Source organism: Halichoerus grypus, chromosome X (assembly GCF_964656455.1).
Source record: "Halichoerus grypus chromosome X, mHalGry1.hap1.1, whole genome shotgun sequence".
NCBI lineage: Eukaryota > Metazoa > Chordata > Mammalia > Carnivora > Phocidae > Halichoerus > Halichoerus grypus.
In genome coordinates, this window is record NC_135727.1 from 9,498,693 (window position 1) to 9,504,151 (window position 5,459).

The 5,459-nt window shown below is 40.5% G+C and overlaps 1 pseudogene; it reads left to right on the forward strand.

Moving 5' to 3' along the window:
* Positions 1-399: 399 nt before the first annotated feature.
* LOC118537861 (heat shock 70 kDa protein-like) lies at positions 400-932 on the forward strand (annotated as a pseudogene).
* Positions 933-5,459: the final 4,527 nt, after the last annotated feature.

A 5,459-nucleotide genomic window follows, 5' to 3' on the forward strand; every position in this document is an offset into this window, starting at 1 on the left:
TGCAGGGACCATCACTGATCTTAATATCCTGAATATTAAGGTATTAAATCAGGATACTACTGCAACAGCCATAGTTTATGGCCCAGATTTAAAAACAACAACACAAATGAAGCTTTGAAAAAGAAAAAGATGTTGGTCTTTGACTTAGGTAGTGGTGCCTTTGATGTATCTATCCTAAACCTCCAGGATGACACGTTTGAAGTAAAATCCATAGCTGGTAACACCCACGTGGATGGGGAAAATTTTGATAACTGTATGGTGGGTCACCTGAAGTGCTGAAATGCAAGCACAAGACAGAGTGTAGCCTCCAACAAGCAGGCAGTTTCCTATGAGAAGGCAAAATGTATCTTGAGTTTCTTTGCTCATGCCAGGATTGAAATTGATTTATTCTGTATGGGCATGGATTTCTACACTTCTCTTTCCTGAGCTCACTTCGAGCAGCTGAATGCTTATCTCTTCTGCAGTGTCCTAAACCTAGTAGAGGAATCTCTGAAGGATGCCAAACTTGACAAGAGCCATATTAATGAAATTGTGACAGTTAGTGGTCCCGCTTGTACCCCAAAGTTTCAGAAATTGCTGAAAGATTTCTTGAGTGGAAAGGAGCTCAACAAAACCATCAGCCCTCGTGAGGAAGTGGCACATGGTAGGGCTGTGCAAGCAGCCTTTCTCATGGGTGACAGATCGGAGAATGTGCAAGAACTCCTGCCCCTTGGTGTTACCCCTTCTCTTTGCGCATTGAAACAACAGGGAGGTGGGATGGCCTGTCTGATCAAGAGAGACACCACCCTTCCTACAGAGCAAACCCAGATGGTTCACTACTTTGACAACCAGACCACTGCTTAATGACAGTGTATGAGGGAGAAAGGGCTTTACCTAAAAGAAATAAACTGCTTGGCACGTTTTGTTTTCTGGGATCCTCTAGCTTAGTGTAGTATTCCTAAAATCCAGGGGACTTTTGACATAGACTCCAGTTTCACTCTCAACATAACTGATGCAGACCAGAGTACCAGTAGGAAGAACAAAATCAACATTACTAATGGCAAAGGCTATCTCAGGAAACATGATACTGACCAGATTGTAAAAGAAGTAGAAAAATATAGATTGGAAGATGAAGTTAACAGAGATAGGGTAGCAGCCAGAAATGCTATAGAATCCTAACCTTCAGTGACATGTAAACAGTTGAAAATAATACTCTGAGACTGGAGTTCAGTAGAGAAAATAAAAGGAATGTTCTTGAAAAGCATCAGGAAGTGTTAAGGTGCCTCGAGTATTAGCCCAGTGCTGAAAGAGATGAGTGTGAGTGTAAGCAGAGAGTTTGAGAGTCTTCAGGCTGAGTGTAATGAGGCTTCGCTATGCAGTAGGATCTGGCTGTGATGCCTCCCACAGCTCAGAGGAACCCAGGTCTAGTATTGCTCAAGTGGACTGAAAAGTCCACTCTTTGGAAAAACTTTCCTCTTCTCTACAACCATTTATGAAGTTTTTATTTCAATAGTTCATGCTTAGTTTTTAGCCTCTGTGTGTATGAAAATGGAAAGATTCAAAACTTAGTTTAGTGATAAAAAATTGTAAGTTTATTCAACATTGTAATATTAATGCTTCTACATCTCTTGGGCTTATGAACTTCCACACATTTGTCAGCGCCTGCAGTGTATGTATAGTAACGTGTTTGGGAATTATTACTTAGAAAGTGTTTATTTATTTATTTTTTAAAGATTTTATTTATTTATTTGACAGAGAGACACAGCGAGAGAGGGAACACAAGCAGGGGGAGTGGGAGAGGGAGAAGCTGGCTTCCCGCCGAGCAGGGAGCCCGATGTGGGGCTCGATCCCAGGACCCTGGGATCATGACCTGAGCCGAAGGCAGACGCTTAACGACTGAGCCACCCAGGCGCCTCTTATAAAGTGTTTAAACACTTCACTTCGGTAATAAGAAACAGGTTGTATTACCATCCCACAGTCTCACCACTTTAATAACAATTACTACTTATGAGCGAATATTGTGGCTGCAAACTTCACAAACATCTTATTCTACCCATCTATCTACTACATTAGAATTTACCACTTCTAGTCACATGTCTTTGTATTTCTTTAAAAAGTCCTCATGAGGGTCCCCTGGGTGGCTCAGTTGGTTAAGTGTCTGCCTTTGGCTCGGATCTTGGTCCCAGGGTTCTGAGATTGAGTCCCATGTCGAGCTCCCTGCTCAGCAGGAGGCCTGCTTTTCCCCCTCCCGCTGCCCCTCCCTCTGCCCCTCTCCCTCTGCCTGCTTTTCCCCCTCCCTCTGCCCCATTCATGCTTGCGCTTGCTCTCTTGCTCTCTCTCTCAGATAAATAAAATCTTTAAAAAAATAAATAAAAAGCCCTCATGACCCACTGATGTCTGCGTCTCTCAATTTACAGAAAAATTACAATCTTTCCCAGGTCCAAGTTGCCATTAGAGATTTTAAGTCTTTTCATTGTATGTTGTTTAACAAGGGCCAAATGTTCCACTGTTCGTACTTTGACATCTCCACTGCATATGTAAAAGCATCCATTGATTTAAGGAGGAAAAAATCTGTTTCTTCATCTTAAGCTCAACACAATTTCCATGAAAATATGGTTGTAATTACAACTTATCAATGAATCCTTTGGCATTTGTGAGTTATAGAAAAGGAATGTTTCTTTATGCCTCACAATTATGATACTATAGTTTTACTGTCATTGTTCAGGGTAGGAGTATATTTTGTTTACTTAAAAAAGAGAAAGCATATTAAAGGGGAGATACTGACATTAGCAACAGTTACAATAGAATTTAAAGGAAACAAAGGAAAATACTCATTTTGGTTAGGTGAGATATCTGATTTTCCACAGTGACAGCACTAGTTTGCATTCCCAACAGTGTGCAAGGGTTCCTGTTTCTTTACATCTTTGTCAACACTTGATGTTTCTTGTGTTTTTGATTTTAGCCATTCTGTCAGGTGTGAGGTGATATTTCATTGTAGTTTTAACTTGTATTTCCCTGATGATGAGTGATGTTGAACATCTTTTCATGTGTTGTTGGCCATCTGCATGTCTTCTTTGGAGAAATGTCTGTTCATGTCTTCTGCTCATTCTTTAATTGGACTATTTGGTTTTTGGGTGTTAAGTTGTATCGGTTCTTTATATATTTTGAATACTAACCCTTTATCAGATATGTCATTTGCAAATATCTTCTCCCATTTCGTAGGTTGCCTTTTAGTTTTGCTGATTGTTTCTTTCGCTGTACAGAAGCTTTTTATTTTGATGTATTTCCAGTAGTTTAATTTTGCTTTTATTTCTTTTGCTTCAGGAGACATATCTAGAAAAATATTGCTATGGCTGATGTCAGAGAAATTATTGCCTGTGCTCACTTCTAGGATTTTTATGCTTTCAGGTCTCACATTTAGGTCTTTAATCCACTTTGAATGTATTTTGGTGTATGGTGTAGGAAAGTGGTCCAGTTTCATTATTTTGCATGAAGCTGTCCAGTTTCCCAGCACCATTTGTTGAACAGACTGTCTTTTTCCCATTGCGTGTTCTTGCCTTCTTAGTCCAAGGTTAATTGACCATATAATCATGGGTTTATTTTTGGGCTCTCTATTTTGTTCTGTTGATCTATGTGTCTGTTTTTGTGCCAGTACCATACTGTCTTGGTGACTGCAGCTTTGTAATATAGCCTGAAGTCCAGAATTGTAATGCCTCCAGCTTTGCTTTTCTTTTTCAAGATTGCTTTGACTATTCGGGGTCTTTTGTGGTTCCATACAGATTTTAGGGTTGTTTGTTTTAGCTCTGTGATAAATGCTATTGGTGTTTTGATAGGGATTGCTTTAAATGTGTAGATTGCTTTGAGCTCTATGGACATTTTGACAATATTTGTTCTTCCAGTGCATGAGCATGGGATGTCTTTCCATTTCTTTGTGTCGTCTTCAATTTCTTTCATCAGTGTTTTATAGTTTTCAGAACACAGGTCTTTCACCTCTTTGGTTGAGTTTATTCCTAGGTACTTTATTATTTGTGGTGCAATTGTAAATAGGATTATTTTCTTTCTTTTTTATTTTAAGATTTTATTTATTTATTTGAGAGAGAGAGAGTGCGTGCGTGAGCATGAGTGGGGGAGGGGCAGAGGGAGAGGGACAAGCAGACACTGTGATGAGCGGGGAGCCTGATGCAGGGCTTGATCCAGGACCCCAAGAGCATGACCTGAGCTGAAGTCAGAGGCTTAACTGACTGAGCCACCGAGGCGCCCCTAAATGGGATTGTTTTCTTAATTTCTCTTTCTGCTGCTTCATTGTTAGTGTATAGAGATGCAATGGAGCGGTGCCCGGGTGGCTCAGCAGTTAAGTGTCTGCCTTTGGTTCAGGTCATGATCTCAGGGTTCTGGGATCGAGCCCCACGTCAGGCTCCCTGCTCAGCGGGGAGTCTCCTTCTCCCTCTCCCTCTGCCCCTCCCCTTGCTTGTGCTCTCCCTCTCTCTCTCTCTCTCAAATAAGTAAATAAAATCTGAAAAAAAAACAGAAATGCAATGGAATTCTGTACGTTGATTTTGTATCTAGCAACTTTACTGAATTCATTTATCAGTTCTAGTAGTTTTTTGGTGGAATATTTAGGGTTTTCTATATATAGTATCATGTCATCTGCAAATAGTGAAAGTTTTACTTTTTTATTGATTTGGATGCCTGAACTTGGTTTTCTTTTTTTTTTTTTTTTTTTAAGATTTATTTATTTGAAAGAGGGTTGGGGCAGAGGGAAGGAGATATCTCAAGCAGACTCCACACTGAGCGCAGAGTCCAGTGCGGGGCTCGATCTCACAACCCCAAGATCATGACCTGAGCCAAAACCAAGAGTTGGACACAACCAACTGCACCACCCAGGTGCCCCTAAACTCAGTTTTCTGATATCTTAATTGTACATATTACTTTACAGTATTGAATTAACCAAATCAATCTCTGAATGAGATTCTTTCCCATTGGCTCAATTATCAAAATTTATTTGAACATTGTATATTCAAATACTTGAATTAAAGCACTGTGTTGACCCATAGGAACCCGCATGTCAGTGAAGCAGTAAGGGCAAAAGGAGAGAGCTGAACATGTGAAGGTTACAAGACAATCCAGAGCAGCTGAGGGTATCATACTGGCTTTAGAGGAGTAGATAAAAGGGGGTGTGTTAGACCTTGCAGAATACCTGCCAATAGGAGTTGTGCTTCACGAAGAGCAGTTACCTTTCTCCTTTCCAAAGATGTGATTGGGTGGATGCTTAAGGCCTTAAAACTGGGTATTTCAAGAAGAGAAGTTGTGAGAAGTGGTGTTTCAGGGGCCAAATGATCGTATTGGTGGTGGAGGAGGAGTGGATAAATACCACAGGGCAAAATTAAGGTCGAATTTCTTCAGTTCATACAAACAGCAACTAGACAGTTTCTATGAGAGGAAAGTCTAGGCAAGTCAAGGCTTATGTTCAAGGCTTATGT